Here is a 21,406-nt window from a genome sequence, read left to right on the forward strand (position 1 = left end):
AAGGTCGGTGTTTTCTATGAATCTTTTTAAGGGTATCTATTATGTTTAGCATGTCACCTATGCACATATTTAATAAGTCAATATTGACTTATTAAATTTGCGAGAACGGGTTGAATACTGATACTGATTGACAGATATAAACAGATACAGACATGTTATATCTGTTAAGGTTTCTTATGTGGACCAGTTAGGGGGTCCAACGTGTGAACGGGTATTGGTCTACGGTATGGACATATTAGGGTGAAGGGTGTGCACCTCTATGTACATAGTGGACTGTGATGTTTATCAGTAACCTGGCTTTGTAATCACGGTAAAAATAAACTCATTACCAGTAATTGACTGAAATGATAAATTCTTTATGTAATTGTTCACAGACTATTTATATATGATAAATACTAAGTTTTTGGGCTTCTGTGGTCATTCCTTATATCAAATGTGTACCAAGAGACAAACAGTATATCTTTAAGAGTCTGGTCTAAGTGTTGTTGATTAATACTTAATATTTAATTTAATAATAACACTATAAATGCATACATATTATAACAAATAAAACATACGTTTTAACAAAGGAAGTGTACTGTCGACTACGATAAATGGTGGCAGTGAAAACCTGCTTTACAGCAAATTAAAAGTTACAAGTTTACATTTGTGGAGAAAAGATATACGATGTATTGACGTCAGTTGAGTGAATGAGGAAGCTTCACACTGAGGAATGTTAGGTCAGGGGAAGACCAGGTCATAGGATTAATAGTCTTCACAGGTGTCTGTTTTTATTTCTTTACAGATTCCAACAGCGAGAAATACATTAAAGAGTGATAGTATATTTAATTAATCTAGATACAACGTAAAAGACAGTTTTTTTATAATTATTATTTTTATTTTTTTTTTTTTCATGCGAACATGCGAATAAATACAATAAAATAATAAACTAATAACAAACAGACAAAAAAATACAGAAGCACAAAGCAAGTTAATACAAAGTAACACAAATACACTAAATACCGGCCCGAAGGGCCGACAACAAAAACACAACAAGGAGAATAAACACAATGAAACAACACCGGACAGAAGGGTAACGGAAATATGATAAATACAACAAAAAAACAACAACACTGGCCCGAAGGGCGCACAATAGGTACACCACATTGCAACTAACCACAGGTCACAGCAAGCACACAGACTACTCAAAGTGTTCATACTTATCCGGCCACACAGCCGCCGGGAATCGAACACAATACGCCTCCCACAGTAACATGACGTCATCCGGAACAGGTACAGTATTAACAGTACGAGGCTCAGGCATTAACTCCGGCACACCCACAACAAAACACCGAGCCCGCTGTACCCAGATGGAAGAAGGGCACCACGGAACAGGATGCACGCGGTCAATAATGTCAAACTGCAAAGGATGCTGCGCATCATGCGCCACTCCGGAGGCCAAGACGAGAGGGAGAGGCTCCTTCCCACGAGGCCGGGCAATGGGCAGCGCACTGGGAGCCTCCTCGGCCGCCTCACAGGGCCCCGCGTCAACCACCGGACGTTGTACCTGCAGGGACCCCCCACGCTTGGCATCCTTCTTCAGTACCAGCTTGATGCCTCGGCGCGCACCAGAACTCTCACCATCCACGTCAGTAGGAGCATCCACCCCCCACTGCGGAGAACCTTCTGCAGGAGAAAGAACAGGAGGTAAATCATAGGTACAAACATCGTCAACAGCAGACACATGGACGTCAGCCACCACCAGCGTCGTAGAGCGCGAAGCACCCGGAGGCGCCACATCATCTCCCGAAGCTCCACCTGCGTCGTAGTCCTCCGCATCAGCCCAAGCAGTAGAAGAACGCCTGGACCGCTTGGGCACTGGCCGCACATACTCACAGCCGGAGGCGGACCCAGAACCACTGGTCTCACGAACCGGGCGAACCGACGCCCGTCGCAGAACGGCAGCAGCCTCTACCACAGGGGGAACCGGACCACACACAGCAGGAGGCACCGCAGCCACCCCAGCACCCAGCACAGGAGGAACCCGAGGGGAGGACGCAGGGCCAGGGTCCACAGCCGAAGACGAGGAAGCCGACGGCGACGCTCCACAGGGATCACCAGGAAGGTCCATGGGAACAGCAGGGCCAGAGACATGGTCAGGAGGAACATCCGACGGCACCGCAACACCCGGAGGAGTGCCGGCGACAACCAGGGGAACAACGTGTGACGCTGGGGGGATCCTCAGCAGCGAACGGGACGCTCGCCTCCTCACCCCCGGAGTCCTCCTCCAGAGGGAGCGGCGGGAAATCCTCCTCACGGAACAAGTTCACAGAAGCGACCGGATCAGCAGTACACCCGGCAGCCTGATGCCCCAACAAGCCACACTGGAAGCAAGTACGGGGTTGCCGGGCATAAAACACCCGCACGTAGTACCCCAACAGCCGGACAGAGCATGGTATGTCCGACCTCAGTCGCATCCCGAGGGTCCGAATGTTGGTCTTCACACCCGAATACGTGCCAGACGACAGCGAGTTCATCCGCACACTGATGACGGAGCCGTACCTCTGGAAGAATCGCCGGAGGAGAGACTCGGGAAACTCCATGGGGGCGCCATGAACACTGACATACGTCACAGCACCACTACGGTCTAAAATGGTCACAGACCCGGTGCCGTCCCGTAGCTGCAAAGTACGTCCTTCGTACCTCCGTAAGAAAGCACGGTACACCGCCTCACCTACAAACTTGACAACAACACGGTGAGCAGTTACCAGCTCAATGCCATATACGTCCCCAACCGGGACACGAAGCATGGCACTCAAAACCACGTCCACCAGCGGGTATCCAGCACGGCCAGTAAACTCTAATCCGATGGAGTTTACCCTCACGACAGGGGGATGATGGCCGCCCATCGTAAAAGCACCACGTCCACACCACCAGGAACAGCAGGGAGGGTAGACACACCCACACCCCCTGCCGGCGAAAGTAAGTAATTATCAAAAGAAGGCACCAAACCGGGAAGGCTATGTAGCACCATCAAATACGCAAAATAATCAGAGGGCGCTAAATATCACCAAGGACGCCAATACGAGAACAAAAACGCATAAGGCGAACAATATCAAAAGTATCTGAGTCACCAAGAATTCTATCGAGGGACAGGTGACCGCGAGGGGCGGTCGGAAAGCAAGACATACGCTCGTCCTGGAAGTCAGGACATTCAAGAAGGACATGCACGACCGTAAGAGGGACAATGCAACTAGGACAATAAGGAGTAGGGCGGCGCTCCATCAAGTGACCATGGGTTAAGCGAGTATGGCCAATACGCAACCTCGCCAGAGCTGTTTCCCACCGCCAGTTACGGTGGAAGGAGGACGGCCACGAGGAAACACAACATTTAAGAGTACGTAGCTTGTTACCAGTAAGAGACAACCAAGAAGCCTGCCAACGGGTAAGGACTGAGGAATGGATAACCGGGTAAAAGTCGGAATACGGAATGCTTTTACGAGAGATGGGACAAGAGCGGACAGCTTCCTTGGCGGCAGCATCCGCATGCTCATTTAAAGACACACCAATATGGCTGGGAACCCAACAAAACTCAACCGACTTAAATTTACTGTGAACAAGAAACAGCCAATGCTGGATCTCGACAACTACTGGATGAACCGGATTAAAGGACCCGAGAGCCATGAGGGCACTACGAGAGTCAACAACAACTACAAAGGAAGACTGACAACGAGAAAGCAGGAGACGAAGAGCATAGAGAATAGCATAAAGTTCCGCTGTAAAGATGCTAGTCTCCAGAGGCAAGCGACACATATAAGTGCGATCAGGAAAAACAACAGAGTAGCCAACACCGTCCGCTGACTTAGACCCATCGGTGAAGACAAACGGAGCGGGAGTGACAAGAAAAGTACTCGAGGAAAAGGCGTTTTAGAACCGTAGGAGGGGTAAAAGCTTTAGTGATACGGGTCAAGGATGTACAAAACCGCGGAAGAGGGACCCTCCACGGGGGCAAAGAAGGAACAACACGAGGAGAAACATCAGAAATACGAACGGAAAGAGAATCCTGTAGGCGAGATAACCGGACAGAAAGAGGGAGGTGGTGAAGAGGAACAGGAACCGCAGGAGGGGTAAAAGTTAAAGCACGACAGAGGCGAGAGGAAGGATGTTGCAAGGACCACGCAAGATAGCGAAGACAGTAGCGATCACGGCGGTCCTGGAGAGACAGGAACCCAGTGTCAACATACAAGCTAAGGATGGGAGTCGAACGAAAGGCACCAGAACTGAGGCGCAACCCAGTATGGTGCAAAGCATCAAGACGGCGAAGAGTAGAAGGAGAAGCAGACGAGTAAGCAGGGCAACCATAATCGAGCTTAGACAGGACGAGAGAGGAATGTAAAGCAAGGAGAGTGCGCCTATCTGCCCCCAAGAAGTATGGGACAAGACCCGAAGGAGGGTAAGGGCCTTAGAGCACTCAACACGGAGGTAAGAGATATGGGGAGACCAAGACAAACGAGTGTCAAGGGATAACCCAAAAAGCTTCGCGGAATCTTTGTATTCAAGGGGATGACCATAAAGTGACAAAGAGGGACGAAGAACAACCCGTTTCCGCGTAAAAGTCATGGCACAAGTCTTAGAAGTAGAGAACTTGAAGCCATGATCTGTGGCCCAAGACGACACGGCATCAATTGCAAGTTGAAGCCGGCGTTGAAGGAGAGGCGAATCATCACCCTGACAGCAAAGGGTAAGATCATCGACATAGAGAGCGGAGAAAACACCAGAAGGAAGAGAGGAAAGAAGACCATTGAGGGCAACCAGAAAAAGAGTAGTGCTCAGAACACTACCCTGGGGCACACCTTCGTATTGCTGAAAAGAGGGAGAGAGAGCGGTACCAAGGCGCACCTGAAAGGAACGACGAGAGAGGAAGCTGCGGAGAAAGAGAGGGAGATGACCACGAAGGCCAAAAGAATGAAGTTGAGATAGGATATGATAATGCCAAGTGGTGTCGTAAGCCTTTTCCAGGTCAAAAAGGACGGCAACAACGGAGGTCTTCGCAGCAAAAGCAGTACGAATATAGACCTCCAAGTTCACCAGGACATCTGTCGTGCTGCGGCACTTGCGGAAACCAAATTGAGAAGGGGAGAGGAGGTGATGGTGTTCCAGGAACCACATCAGACGAACGTTAACCATATGTTCAAAGAGTTTGCAGACACAACTTGTGAGAGCAATAGGGCGAAAGTCCTTAGGGGAAGTACCCAGAGACCCTGGTTTGCGAACAGGGAGGACAACGGCATCGAGCCAGTCCTCAGGGACTGACGACGACTCCCAGATCCGATTATACAGACTCAGTAAATACTGAGACGTGCTCGGAGGGAGATGGCGAAGCATCTCATAATGAATACCATCGGAGCCCGCCGCCGTAGAACCGCAGAGGGCCAGGGCAGAACGAAGTTCAGAGAGAGAGAAGGGATCATTATAGGGAAGCTGAAGATGAGTGCAGAAATCTAAAGGACGAGACTCAAGGACAGGTTTACGAAGAAGGAAAGAATGGGGAAGATGAAGACCAGAGCTAACAGAAGAAAAGTGGGAACCCAGTTCGGAAGCGACCTGCAACGGGTCCGCCACAAGAGTATCATGGAGGTGAAGGACCGGTGAAACATCGGGAACGAACTTACCCGCTATCTTGCGGATACGCTTCCAGATCTGGGCCAGAGGGGTTTCGGACGTAATTGTCGAGACATAAGATGCCCAACATTCACGTTTAGACGTACGGATGGCCCTACAGGCCACCGCACTCAATTTCCGAAAGAAAAGAAAAGAATCGGTCGTCTGCCTACGGCGGTGCCTCTTCCAGGCTGCACGCTTACAGCGGACAGCCCGAGCACAATCCGCATTCCACCAGGGAACGCACTTCCGTGGACCCCGAGAGGAGGAGCGAGGAATAGAGCGGAGGGCAGCGTTGAAGACAGTGTCATGAAAAAGGAGGAGAGCGCGAGAGAGAGGCAGAAGGGAGAGGTCAGAGAGAGCAGCACTGAGGGTAAATAGGGTCCAGTCTGCCTTAGCAAACTGCCACCTAGGGAAAGAGAGGGAAGGGCGAAAAGAGAAAAAGGAAACAAGGATGGGGAAATGATCACTTCCATGGAGGTCATCGAGAACCTGCCACGTGAAATCTAAGTAAAGAGAAGAAGAGCAGAGAGAAAGATCAAGACAAGAAAGGGTGCGAGTCCGAGAGTCCAAATGAGTGGGCTCACCAGAATTCAGAAGAGACAGGGAAGAAGAGAGGAGAAACGGCTCAAGGAGGCGACCCCGGGTATTCGTTAGAACGTCACCCCAAAGAGAATGATGACAATTGAAGTCACCCAGCAGGAGCACAGGCTCCGGCAAGGAGTCTAGGAGGTGTTTCAAATCAGGAAGAGAGAGCGGGACACTCGGGGGGAGATAAATGGAACAAACTGTGTACCATTTCCCCACAAAGATACGAGCAGCAGAACAATGTAGAGGCGAAGGAAAAAGTAAAGGAACAAAGGGAACATCAGCACGAATCGAGAGAGCAGAAGAAATAGAAGCCCCAGCAATGGCTGGGGGGGGGGAGAGAAAGGAATAGCCACGAAAACGACCAGGACGAGCACCAAGCATTGGCTCCTGGAGACAGACACAAAGGGGCGAAAACCGCGAAATCAGAAGTTGGAGTTCGAGGAAATTGGCGTAATAACCTCGAACGTTCCATTGAAGAACAGACATCGACGAGAAGGGAAAGGACAACAACAGAGAAGAGAACAAGGAAGAAACAAAGGCGAAAGAGCAACACAGCACGTTAAAGAAGATCAGGGTCGAGATCAGGGTCAGCAAAGTCAGGGTTAGGGTGCATGGGTAAACTGAGTAAAGACGGAGGGAAGGAAACAGGAGAACAGATCAGAGGTGGGCGGGCGGGGTCCGGAGGAGGAGGAAGAGGAGGAGACAACGAAGAGGAGCAGTCAAGGACAGCAGCAGGAAGAGGGGGAGTAGAAAGAGGGGAGCGCACCTCAGCAAGAGCAGCAACCGAAAGGGAAGCAGGGGCCAAAGAAACCTCCATAGCAGGAACAGGGGGCGCCATCACTGAAATGGGAGGAGAAGGAGCAACAGAGCCAGAAGTAGGAGCTGAGGAAGAAAGCGAAGCCTTCTTACCCGCCGGGGAAGAGGAAGGAGAGGAGCCAGGTTTACGCTTCTGACTTAAAGAGACCGGTGTTCCAGCAACCACGTACTGGGCAACGGATTCTAGCGTCTCAACAGGAGAAGCTGAACGAGAGCACACGTGACGGCCGTTTGGAGAGCGATGGACATCAGCCCGCACCGACAGGCGGTGGGGAAGGATGAGAAGGAGGAACGGAGGGAGACGAGGAAGAAGACACAGAAGACACGACAGACCGGGTAGAAGGAAGGGGAAACCCAGACAGAGGACCAGGAGGAGGATCCTTCGGGAGAGAACACAAAGGAACAGAGGAGGGGGCAGTGGGCGCATCAGGGTCCAAGGCCCGGAAACGGTTGTGAATCTGAGGAAGGCGGGAAGGACGAGGAGAGGAAGAGCGCAACACGCGAGCATAAGAGATATTAGCATAAGGCGGGAGTCGGCGAACCTGGCGTCTCGCCTCAGGAAAAGATAAACGCTCCCGGTGCTTCAGGTTGAGGACGGCTGCCTCAAGCTTGTAATGGACACACGCACGGGAGAAGGTAGGATGGGCCTCACTGCAGTTGAGGCAACGAGCCTGGGGAGAAGTGCACTCCGACTTAGAGTGACCTTCGCCACCACACAAAGGACAGAGAGAGACAGTCCCGGAGCAGCGGAGGGCACCATGCCCAAACCTCCAGCACTTGTTGCAGAGCCGAGGAGAAGGAATGTACTCCTGGACAGAGCACCTGGCACCAGCAAGAATGACAGAGGGTGGAAGGGTCCTACCATCAAAGGTAATCTTCACAACCCGAAGGGATTGACGGCGACTACCACGAGGGGGACGAGTAAACGTGTCCACCTGGAGAATAGAATGGCCCTGGGCAGCAAGGATATGTCGAATATCGTCGTGGCAGTCGCGCAGGTCCCGAACACCGGTCGCAACATGGGGCGGGAGCAAAATAGTGCCAACACTGGCAATCAACTGAGCGTTCTTCGAGACCCGAACAGGGGTCTCGCCAAGGCAGGATAAGGCAGCTAAGCGGGAAGCTGCATCCTGAGAAGGAGCAGCAACGACACATGTACCGAGACGAGTGGAGTTGGAGGTAACAGAGGCATCCACGGAATCAACGAGATGTCGATGGAGGGAGGAATCGTCAGGAGGCGCAGAATCAAGAGGGAGGAGATCAAAATATTTGGCCCACGAAGCGGGACCAAACAAGGCTTGATAGGTAGCAGAACTGGAAGGAATCGAGCGAGGGCGGCGGTGAGAACCCCCAGAGAGAGAGGGGTTAAAAGGCGCAGTAGTTACAACTAGAGAAGGAGCCGCGCCAGGGGACGAGGTAGTCACCACTGGGGGCTTGGGGCTCGACCCAACCACAGAGGAGGGAGGGGAGCCAGGGGAAGGAGTCAGAGAGGCCAAAGGAGGAGCGAGGTCGGGGCCCAATGCAGCGGAGGCTACAGAGCCCGGTCTTCCAACACGGACCGACTCAGGGGCTTGGTCGCCCACCCCACGAGCCTGAGAAGGTAAACCAGAAACAGCCGAAACAGGGGTCATCATCATTACGAAAAAGAAAATTCATTCACGAATGTGCCCCCACACCCACCATGGAGCCACAATTAGAGGCAGGACACCCAACAAGAAGCTATCGCCGATCTTGCCGGGGCCTCCTAGGTGTGCGTCGTGAGTATACGCCCCATAAACGCCACCTTAAGAAACCGACAGTCCGTCGAGATCGGGTTCAGTGACGAAAGGGGGATTGACAATAAAAGGTTCCCCTCGCTCTCGACGTCGGGTACTACAGTTCTACGGGTGCAAGAGTATGCCTCCTCAAGCACCCGGGCGTCAGAATAGAAGAAGTCCAAGGGAAGAACCAGAACAAGCAAAAGGTCGGCAGGAAACGGCAAGCAGATAGGAGAAGAGGGGGGAGAATAACGAAACAGAAGGAAAAGGAAAAGGTGCCCAGCAGAATTGGAGAGGACGGCAGCAGGAGCACAAGGCTAGAGAAGGACAGAGGTCTGTCCCAAGGAGCATCACACTCCGGCAGCCGCCCACTAAGCACGGCGACAACGAGCTGAGCGGGGAGAGGGTGGCCCACAGAAAATAACATGATGTTCAATGAGGATAAGTTCTAATTACTGCGCTATGTAAACAACAAGACAGAAACCACAAAAAACACAGTGAAACCACACTATTGAAGAAAAGGCAATGTAAAAGATTTAGGAGTAATCATATCAGAAGACCTTACTTTAAAAGAACACAACAAAGTTGCTGTTGGAACTGCAAGAAAAGAGACAGGTTGGATAACAAAAACCTTCCAAACATGAGATGCCATGTCAATGATGAAACATTTCAAGACATAGTCCTTGACATAAACAGATATACTGTATATACTGTTCATACATACAGACACTAATTCATCAATTCAGAGTTGATTCAAACTTGGGTTGTTTGGATGTCTTTGTCTTAAAGACACCTTACAATTCAACCACAGTACCATGTAAAGAATGAAGCTAATTCTCTCAAGATACTATTAAGAGAGGAGTATTGGTTAAAAATTTTACCTAATTCATATTATTTCCCATGGAATCAACACATATAACAGATACAAGATACACAGAACTAGTTTCAATTCAATAGGGCAATTCTTGTCCCCTAACTCCCCTTGTCACTTCGGGGGGGTATAGGGTGTTTATGTAGCTTCAGGGCACCAATCCCCCCAGCCACAGACCATGGCAACAAGGCACCCCTAAGCATACCTAATACCCTATCAAAACACAAACTAAAATACACATAAAAGGCAGATCTCATCACAACCCACAAGAGTTAAGATGATACTAATAACACACAATAATAACCTGAAAAACAAACATTAAATGGACAATTCTTTGGTATTTGGTTTTTTCTTATATGGGACAGCACACACAGGAGTCTTTACTACAATTGATCTTTCCTGTCAATATGACACCACTTGTTTCCTTGATTAACAATTAAGCCATCCTTGAAGAGTTTCTGCAAATGATGGGTCACATTGAACTCAGCTGCTCTGTGTAGGTGCTCAGGAGTTTCCTGTAACAATAAAGAACATAATACCCTTGTGAAAAACTTCTAAAGATAAAGATGCCAAAACATAATAGATGACAACATGTTAACTAGATTTGTTTTTGGCACTCTGTGTTGTTAAAAATGTCATGCAGTATACCTGTTGAACTATTGAAATTACTATTTCCAAAACAATGGCTGAATTAATCACTGGTTCAAACCTCAACTTATGTCAATTCCTACTTGATACCTGCTTGATGGGGTTCTTGGAGTTCTTCTACTCCCCAAGGCCGGCCCAAAGCCAGGCTTGATTTGTGAGAGCTTAGTCCACCAGGCTGTTGCTTAGTGGCCCGCAGGCCCACATATCCACCACAGCCCGGCTGGTCCGACACTTATTGGAGAAAATTATCTAGTTTCCTCTTAAAGATGTCCACGGTTGTTCCGGCAATATTTCTTATATTCGTGGGAGGATGTTGAACAACCATGGACCTCTCATGTTTATACCGTGTTCTCTGATTGTGCCTCTGGCACCTCTGCTCTTCACTGGTTCCACTCTGCATTTTCTTCCATATCGTTCACTTCAGTATGTTGTTATTTTACTGTGCAGATTTGGGACCTGGCCCTCCAGCATTTTCCATGTGTATATTATTTGATATCTCTCTTGTCTCCTTTCTAGTAAGTACATTTGGAGAGCTTTAAGACGATCCCAATAATTTAGGTGCTTTATCACGTCTATGTATGCTGTATATGTTTTCTGTATTCCCTCCATTTCAGCAATCTCTCCTGCTTTGAAGGGGGAAGTGAGTACCGAGTAATACTCAAGACAGGACAGTACAAGTGATCTGTATAGTACAACCATTGTGATGGGATCCCTGGATTTGAAAGTTCTCGTAATCCATCCTACCATTTTTGTGGCTGAACCAATATTGGCTTAGTTATGCTCCTTAAATGTTAGGTCATCAGACATCATTATTCCCAAATCCTTTCCATGTTGCTTTCCTACTATGGACACATTTGATTGTGTTGTGTAATGTATTATGTTTTAGGTCCTCATTTTACCATACCCGAGTACCTGCAATTTATCACTGTTAAATATCATGTTATTTTTTGTTGCCCAGTCGAAAACTTTATTAATACAGTGGCACCTCGATTAAAGAGCGGCTCTATTTACGAGCATTTCCAGTAATGAGCAAGCCACTCACAGCAAATGTGTGTCTATTGACGAGCTTCACCTCTATTAACGAGCAAAACCACATGGTGCTTCCTAGCGTCTCGCGGGTTCTCGCAAATTCTCGGACGCCTCCGACCCCAGTGTTGTTGTTGTATCGTGCACGACAAGCATCCCTTTGCATTTATTTGTGCTTTTCTTTGTTTTTTGTGGTTTTGTGACTACAATTTGTAATGCACGATGTCACCAAAGAAGCTGCTTGCTAAAGATAGTGTGGTCGAGATGAAGAAAGGCACAATTACTGTGGATTTGAAGAAGGAAATTAAAGCAAAGCACGAGCGTGGTGTCCGTGTGACTGATCTCACAAAACAGTATGGCAGGGCCTCATCAACAATTTGCACCATTGGTAAGGGGATGAGGAGGTAAGGGAGGATGCTGCCTCTTCCAGTGAGATCAGGGAAATGTTGGGAATGTTTGAAAAGGTGACCGCATTCTCGGAAAAACTGCCCTGATAAAGCAGCAACAACCCGGTGTCTGAACATGTTTAATGACAATTTGCTGTCTTGTGTCTTGTTTTAGGAACATCCTAAAACAAAGACAAAAGCAATTGTCAATAGATACGTTCTTTGCAAAAGAAGAAAACAATCGCCACTGATAGTGAACCACAACCTGGTCCCAGTGGGGTGAAATTCCCAAGAAGAGAGAGCCCGCCTGACTCAGAGGTGGATTCTCCTTCCACACCATAACCCCTCTCCTCCTTCCCACCTCCCCCATCGTCTCCCTCAAGCCAGCAACGACTCTTCATAAGGTAAGTAAACATGAAAACACTACAACAACACATATATAATTACATGTGCAGTATTATATTTACATAAAAAAAGGTCATACAAGTATGCATGTTTTTGGGAGTGGAACGGATTAAATTTATTTCCTTTATTTTCAATGGGGACATTTGTTTCTTAAGACAAGTTTTCCACATAACGAGCTCCATGCCAGAACGAATTAAACTCGTTAATAGAGGTGCCACTATATCTGCTTGAAGTTTTTCAATGTCTTCAGCAGAGGTAATTTTCATACTGATATTTGTGTCACTTGTATCAATAATTGCATCAAACGATGATACAAAGCTGTGACTTGTATTTTTATCTATATCTGATATGAGAATACGGAAAAGCAGTGGCGCAAGGATTGTACCCTGAGGTACAGAGCCTTTAACGGTGCTTGGACTCTATTTTATATAGTTGACTGATACTCTGTGTTCTGTTCGACAAAAAACCAGCGTTGAATGTAATGAAACGCCATTTTCTGGGTGAGACCCGGAGGCTCCCCGGAGCTTTACCGGCTGATATGCTAATATCAGACTTTGGCATCAGTCATGTGTATGGAGTTCTAGGGCCTACCGGGGACCACGGCCAGAACCTGGCCCCCTCAGAGAGGCAAGGGGAGCAATGGCCTATAGAAACCCCCGTGTGGTTGGAAGCATTCTATGTCTGCCATCGACCGGGTCAAGCATCCAGAAAGGTAAGCATTCCAAAACAAACCCCTATTCTGGTGAAAATTGCTACCTAAAGCCGAACTAGTGGATAGAACTCTTTAACAGAAAACAAGGAAACTAGTATGACGTCATACGTCACCGCGCCGCTGTCTGCGCAGCTTCCCCCTCCCAGGGAGGGGGAAGGGGGAGCCCCAGACCTCCCACGCCGGCTATCCACCCATCAGTTCTGAGGCTGGATGTCAAAACACGCTAAAAAAAACGCCGACCGGAGGGAGGGAGGGTTGCCGGGGAGCCTCCGGGTCTCACCCAGAAAATTCCGTTTCATTACATTCAACGCTGGTTTTCTGGGGGAAGCCCCATCGGCTCCCCGGAGCTAACTACCCACAGAGGAAGGTCAAAGGGACAAAACCGGGAGGCGGACACCACTCACCCCCCCCAAGGAGGCAAGACAACCGGCAGCAAACGCCAACCCAAGGCGTCACAGCCCCGAAAAGTCCCGGGAACAACACGAGAACAACGAGCAGCAAGGCCCCTGCACGAACACCAAAAATCCATGCCCAAAAGACCGCAACGCCACGTCGCCCAGACAGCAGCGAGAGCAGCAAAGCCACGAACGCCACAGGCATGAGGGAAGAACACGGGCAGCTTAGCCGCAAGAACATGGCTGACCACCCGGGACACTATCACCCGCGAACCGGGAAGAACAGAACCGGATCAATGCAAAATGCGCTCTGGACCCAAACACCGTGGCACGCAAACAACAGCGGAGGGCCGCCACTGAACACACAAACGACACACCCCCGGCCCGACCAACGAAGCACCAACAAACCCTGGACTCCTCCAGAACGCAGCAGCCCCACCCCGTGCCAGAAAAGATGGAGACTGCTGCCACCGAACAACCAAAACGCTAAAACCGAAGGAGCAAGAAAACTCAGCGACTCGACCCCCAGAGGCAAAGGCCAAAAGGAAAGAGCCGACGAAAACACACACCGGAACCGAAGGGGCACTACCAACCGAGGAGAAGACAGAGCACGCTGACCAGAGACCAGGATGGTGCAAGCGGCGCACGAACAGGCCGGAGTTGAAACGACGCACAAGACAGCTGACTAACAGTGCAGAAGCAACACCAAGACCGAAAGCAAGCTGAAGCGGCTCCGCCCGCGCCGCACGAAAAGAGGCGACAGTATGTGGCAAGACGACGGCCCCCAACCCCCACCAGAAAACCAAGCAGAGAGTAAACCAAGCTAACAAGAGTAACCACCTAAGAAGGGACAGGAAAAGGAAGGACCGCCAAAATACCCCAAACTGCCGCCAAGAGAAGCACGCAGGTGGGACACCTACCACGAAGCCACCCGACCACCAACCGGAGGCGAGACCACGAGGCAGAACATAAGCAGCCCCGACAAGGCCCCCCCGAGCCCAGGAAAAAGGCGGAGCCGCGAGAAGATCTCGGGCGCGACCACCGAAACCCAGGAGGCACAAGGAGATGGAACGTCTGCCGAACAGAAAAACTCCGAAGCATGCAAGCCTGCCAGGAGTTCAGAAACGACGGGTCCGACGCGAGACATCGCAAGAACCCCCCCAAAAAAATAAAACAACAACAACAACCGGCAGGGCAAGCTAGGAAAACCAAAGAAGGCGGAAGGGTCGCCGCCAGAACAGGACCCGAACCAAGGGGCACGAACAACTGCAACAGACCGAGACAAAGAAGCACATCACAGGACACAGGCTGACCAACGCCTAAGAACACACGCAGAACATCCCTGCTGCAGAAGAGGCAGGAAGAAAGAGCAGAAGCCCAAAAAAAAAAAAAAAACCAGGAGAACAACCAGGGGTGGGCAATCAGGCAGGGACAAAAACCCCACGCAATCCCCAGGCACAAAACGGCAGCAAAGTGCCACTCCACAACCGGACACAGGAACAAGGACACGCCACCGTGAAACACGGTACCAATGCACACGTGCAGCAGCAGCAGCAGCAACAGGCACCACTGCAACATGCAACATGTAAATAGCAACTCCCCTCTGCAAAGGCAGAGAACGGAGCAGGCAGACCCCAGACAGGGCCAACGGAGACACGACAAAACCCTGCAGGCCCAGAAACCTGCACCAGGCGACCGACGGCGGAGAAACCCCGCTCGATACCTGCTGGATGAGGTACTGGGAGCTCTTTTACACCTCAAGCCCGGCCCAAGGTCAGGCCAGACCGGCCAGAGGATGGCCCACCAGGCAGCTGCTAGGAGCAGTCCACCGGCCCACATACCCCCACAACCAGGACGGGCCGGAACTGCCATACGAAAACAGGCCAGTGCGCCCTGGAAGTCCACGGACGAACCAGCAAGAAGGCTTATGCTCGCAAGTAGGTCGTGTAACAAGCACAGACCACTGATGGTAATACAGTGTTCCCCAAAAGTGCCAATAGCACCACTGCACTCCACTGGTACTATCCCGCAAGTTCTACCAGATAGGCGGGACCCAAGAGCCAGAGCTCAAATCCTGCAAGCACAGCCAGGAACCTCACCAGGTGAGTACAGAACCAACCCTACAACCCCCACACCTCACAACATTAAAAAAGGAGGGTCCCCTGAATGACTCCAGCATGGGTTGGACATGCACATGAGGGGGACAGGAAGGGGTGATAAAGGGACAGTCACTGGTGTGCGAACGGTCTCAGTCGTACAAAATTATACCTAAATAAAGACAGGTATATAAACACCGCCGCATCCAGCGCCCGGCCAAAAGACGCCAGACCGCAGAAACTCACCTGGCGAATGGTGGCTCGAACTTGACACGACTCAACCGTGCCCAGAAGAACTTGGGAGCACCGCCAGGTGAAGACGCCAGAGCCGGACCCTGCCGGACCCGCAGGAGAACAGGGAGAGGCGAAGGAGGCGGTCCACACCCATGACACAGGGAAAACCGCGGTGTCCTCCCCACAACTGGGAACCAGGACACCCCTGGCGCAAAGGGGCACATACCGCAGCCAGGGAGAAGAACGAGAGGCGAAGCACTGTAGCAAAAAAGGGCGCAAAACCCCAGCACTGAACCGTCGCCCAGACCAAAACAAACTCCACGGCGCATGCGCATAACACGCTGGCCGAACCGCACACCCTCCCTGCGGGAAGGCGCCAGCCAGGACTATTGCACGAGAAAAGGAGCCAAAAGAGGAAGCAGGAACAATAAAACCGGCCAAAGAAGCAAAGAGCCCAAAAAAAAAGGGAACCCAAACGGGCGACAAGTAGCCCAACCGGGCGACAAGTAGCCCAACCGGGCGACAAGTAGCCCAACCGGGCGACAAGTAGCCCAACCGGGCGACAAGTAGCCCAACCGGGCGACAAGTAGCCCAACCGGGCGACAAGTAGCCCAACCGGGCGACAAGTAGCCCAACCGGGCGACAAGTAGCCCAACCGGGCGACAAGTAGCCCAACCGGGCGACAAGTAGCCCAACCGGGCGACAAGTACTAGGAGCCGACAGACGTTCCAATAATGCGGGAAGTAGCGAAAAACCTTCCCGTACCCTCGAGAACACAGAAGCCAACACTAGTCCCGAAGGCACACGAAGGCGCAGGCGCACCCGAGATCAAAAGTCACGCAGAACCCCATCGAACGGGGAAACATGACAAAACACCGTCCCAAAAAGCGGGGGAGGAAACATCCACCCACAGGACGGAACCAACCGACTCAAAGGCCAAGGAACCGAGCCCGGGGAGGGGCCGACGTCCAACAGCACGTACGGCGAGTGGGGAGGAAAGACCCCACTCCGCGTAACCACAAGCCCCGCCTAGAGGGGGATAAAACCCCCCACGGGGTCTAACGGGGCCAAGGCCCCCCCAAGTCAGCCCCTCCCCAGCCCCGGGAACCTACACGACAGGCCCCGGGGCCGAGCCGTTCCCCCAAAGCCCCGGCCGTACCAGAAAACCGGGGCAGCCGTGAAAACACTAAGGAAGGGAGCCCACTGGCAGACTCATACAACACGGCTGGAGGAACAGGCCCAAATGCCCCCGTCACTACCCCGGAAGGGGAATTCCCCGAGACTGCCCGAGTCTCAACACCACCAAACACCCCGCCCTGAACCTACAGACGGTAAGGAACCGGATGCAGGCAGGAAGGGTGAACCAGGGGAAAGACAAGGGGGCGTGGATGGAACCGAAGCAACCAACACCCCCAAGTCCCAAAACGAAATACAACGGGGCAGCCCCGGGGCTCCCGGGGAGGAAACCACGAGAACGTTGCCACCACCAAGGCTCAAGTGCAACGCCCCTGCTGCCCGCACCCGCTTTGTTAGCACAACTGGGTAACCGAGCCACAACGAGCAACCAAACTCGCAGGACACCGGGTCGAAGGTGTCACCGACCCCACAGGCAGCAGACGGAGGCAAAACAGAGAGTCACCCAGAGACAAAAGGTGAGAGCAACCCTCAAACTCGCTGGAAGCGAGGGGGGGGCTCTGGGGTCACATCCATCGGACCCGCGCGCCCCCAGGGGTTTCCCAGGGTCCCGAGCGTTTACTTTAAGAGGACTCGCGCTCAGGTAATCCCAGGCAGGGTACTGCTAACCGGCACCCAAGCTACCAAACAACTTTCTAAGAGCTGAACCCCCGGGACGTGTATACTCACGGGGACCTAGCAGGGGGTACCACCAGAAATACTCAGAACACAAGGGACACAAGGGGCAAGAACGAAGGCAGACCCCCCCCACCAGGTAAATAAACAAAAGAAAAAGAAAACCCCGCAAGAGGACAGCGTACCCAAGCGGAACAGAGCCGGCCGCTATGATTGGTAAAGACAAGCTGCACAGTACCCCGCGCCCCACCAGTGCAAACACTGCCCCTTACTCTAAGGCGAACAAGGGAGACAGAACACCCGAGCACACAAAGAGCGGCCAAAAACCAAGCGGTAAACGGCCAAGCAGGGGCAGGACCCAAGGAACTAGTGGAAGGTGGCCCCAAGCCCCAAGGGCAGTACTTACAGGGCACCTAAGGAAGGGAACCCTAGGCGCATGCAGCCCGAGTACTGAAGAATCACACCCGGCTCACGCACCACCTAGAAAACAGACACCACACTCTAGGTACAGTGCTGAAACAACCACTGTAGCCGGAGCACATAACCGGTGCCTATAGCATCAGCCGAAGAACTGATGGATGGATAGCCGGCGTGGGAGGTCTGGGGCTCCCCCTTCCCCCTCCCGGGGAGGGGGGAGCTGCGCAGACAGCGGCGCGGTGACGTATGACGTCATACTAGTTTCCTTGTTTTCTGTTGAAGAGTTCTATTCACTAGTTCGGCTTAGGTAGCAATTTTCACCAGAATAGGGGTTTGTTTTGGAATGCTTACCTTTCTGGATGCTTGACCCGGTCGATGGCAGACATAGAATGCTTCCAACCACACGGGGGTTTCTATAGGCCATTGCTCCCCTTGCCTCTCTGAGGGGGCCAGGTTCTGGCTCGTGGTCCCCGGTAGGCCCTAGAACTCCATACACATGACTGATGCCAAAGTCTGACATTAGCATATCAGCCGGTAAAGCTCCGGGGAGCCGACGGGGCTCCCCCCAGAAAAGCCATTTGAATTCAAAGATGGCTCCAGGCGAGGTGTGGAAAGAAAGTCCAGCCAGGAGCGTTCAATCTGCGCGCCAAGATGGCCGACCTTCGGGCGGGAATCTCCTCCACAACCAAATCTTTTATTGTGGAGTTGTTGGCAACCTACTTTTATCTCGACTTAAGTTTTCGCCTCGCATAATTTTTTCTCATATGGAAGATACATTATTATCTTCACTAAATATTACTACTATAGTGTGTCATTTCTGCTCACACTCATCTCTAAATAAAATGATTACAAATATTTACAAAGATATAAACTGCCTCATCCAGCCCGCCTCTTCCCTCATTCCAAATCCACAAACCCACCAACAATCCTCCAACTTCATGGGAAGATCAAGCTTCCCATGACCTTGCAGTCATTGGAGATGCGTTTGTGGAATACCTGACCTAGCAGTTTATGCCTTTGGGGAGATCTCCCCCCCCCCCCCTGGCATGTGCATTAATGATATATAATGCATATGCCACCCAGTCCAAGCCTAATCTTAAGATAATTCTCCTATCTCTCAATTTATTCTTTACCTACTCTTCACAGCAAGTCTTTGTCACCCACATTGAACAATATTCTAAGTTTTCACCACCCCAAAACTTGCCTCGCCACCCAGCTTTTACCTTATCATACATCTTTGCTACCCATCATTTGGTTTGGATTAAACATTCAAGGTTAAATGTTCGCCCTTGATCACCTAGCAGCAATTGAGGATACAGATGTAAGCTGATTGGAGAGTCGCGTTCTGAGTGTAAACTAGTAGAACGTAAGTCAAGAAACTGCAGATGGCCTATTGGCCTGATATGGATCCAGTAGTATGATCCACAATCGACTTGGGAATGGTCCAAGACGGACCGAAACGTCGTCGTCCCTTCACCTTCTAGTGTGTGGTCTGGTCAACATACTTCAGCCACGTTATTGTGACTCGTCGTCTGCACATGATCCAGTAATTTGTTCCACAAATCCACAACCCAGTTACCAAACCAGTATTTACCCAGGTATTTCCTAAATCTAAACTTATCTTCATTTAAAGCCTTATCAATAACTCCTTTGTTATGCCCATTCATCCACTTGTACACTTCAATCATGTCACGTTAAGTTTTTTCCAACATCTCTTCATACGGAAGCTTTCTAATTTACGGGATTAACTTTGTCATCCTAACTGACGTGTTCTAGTGAATTATGTCCATTCTTTAGCATGGCGACCAAAACTGAACTGCATAATATAAATGGGGCCTAAAAATATCACGTGAATAAACCCAGCCGACTTATTGCTAACTCTTCTATAAATAAATCTATGGGAAAGAAAAGCTCTCAGCCTGCTAACAAGAATGTGAAGTTGACTACGTCCATCTAGTTCCACCCGCTCCTCCCCAGAACTAGTTGTTAAATAAGCACTTTACCTTGACTTCTCTGGTCCACACGTGCCACACTCCTGAAAAAATAGTTTTTACATATATTAAGGGCAAGTATAAGTAATTATCAAAAGAAGGCACCAAACCAGGAAGGCTATGTAGCACCAGGATAAATATATACAGTTTATTTCAAATACAATCGAGTAGCAAAATACAATTATGAATTTCAAGAACACTGGAACCAATCACTGGAAAAGGTGAAATTGCAATGGAGATTAATTACAGATTGTAACAACAATAGCGAGTAGGCAAGACTGATAAGACTGCAATAGCCTAACGGAATACATTTTTGTCTTGGACTCATGAGGCTATGGTAAAGCATCAATGTTCTTTTAAAGTTACATAGAAACACATTATCTTATTAGGGTCTTCCACTAAAAACAAACCTTTAGCTAACCTTAGATAAACGTACTGTGTATTATTAATTTATTTAGCTGTGTATTGGCCTAAATTATATAAATAACATGCTTAAAACCTCTCAAGTACAGTATATGGTCTATGAGCACTAAACTAACGTTAGAAGCCTAGTGGTTACATTGTCAATAATGACCATTTACAGGTGAAACCATTTTACATCGCAGAGTAAACAAGATGCAAACAATTATCTTCCACATTTATTGTGCCCTGATATGACCACTCCATCGCCCCAGTCGTTAACACACTAAGTGCAGGCGAGGAGCCACAATATCGTGGCTGTAGTAGTTTGACCAGACCACACACTAGAAGGTGAAGGGACGACGACGTTTCGGTCCGTCCTGGACCATTCTCAAGTGGACTTGAGAATGGTCCAGGACCGAAACGTCGTCCACATACTGAACAATCTAGGGCGACTTGTTGCTAAACATTCATGTCACCTTTACCTTAGCTACAAGACACATTGTGCATATTATCAAACTACCGTTAATGTCATAATGCAGCAGTTTGCGCGCTCAAAATACAGATAGACAAACTCCTCAGGAACCATAGGGGAACCTTTGACAAGCCGCCGGCTTCCTGTTGCCGTAGAGGGCACTATGGAGAAATGGTGGTCCTCTGGTAAATTTATTTCATTCTAAATAAACAATCCTTAAGAATAGTTAAACGAATCTTTGACTTAAACGAACAACATTGAATATTGAACTGTACGAGTCTCTGTTGTGGTCCCATCTGGCCTACTGTATCCTAATATGGAAATCTCACTTCAAAAAGATATCAATGATTTTCCGCTTTGGAAAAAGTTCAAGACAGCGACAAGAATCATGCCAGAACTTGTTCAACTGTCACTACCACGAATCTTTGAAGGACTAACACTATAAATGTTTAAATTGTTGTAGATTTTGATAGATTAGCCTATAAATTTTGCTAGAAATTACCTACTTAATATTATCTGTTAGATTATGGACCTGCCCGAAGCGCTATGCGTACTAGTGGCTTTACAAGAACGTAAACACATCATGCCATGTACTCTCAGAAACACAATGTAACTTCTTGTAGATATATAAATAAATAAATAACAGCCGAGGCCTTTGTAATACTATTTTAATGCATTTCTTTATACTTTGTAATGTATTTTAGAGAAGTGTTCTGTATTTATAACCTCCAGCTTGGT

This window comes from Procambarus clarkii, chromosome 33 (genome assembly GCF_040958095.1).
Source record: "Procambarus clarkii isolate CNS0578487 chromosome 33, FALCON_Pclarkii_2.0, whole genome shotgun sequence".
Lineage (NCBI taxonomy): Eukaryota > Metazoa > Arthropoda > Malacostraca > Decapoda > Cambaridae > Procambarus > Procambarus clarkii.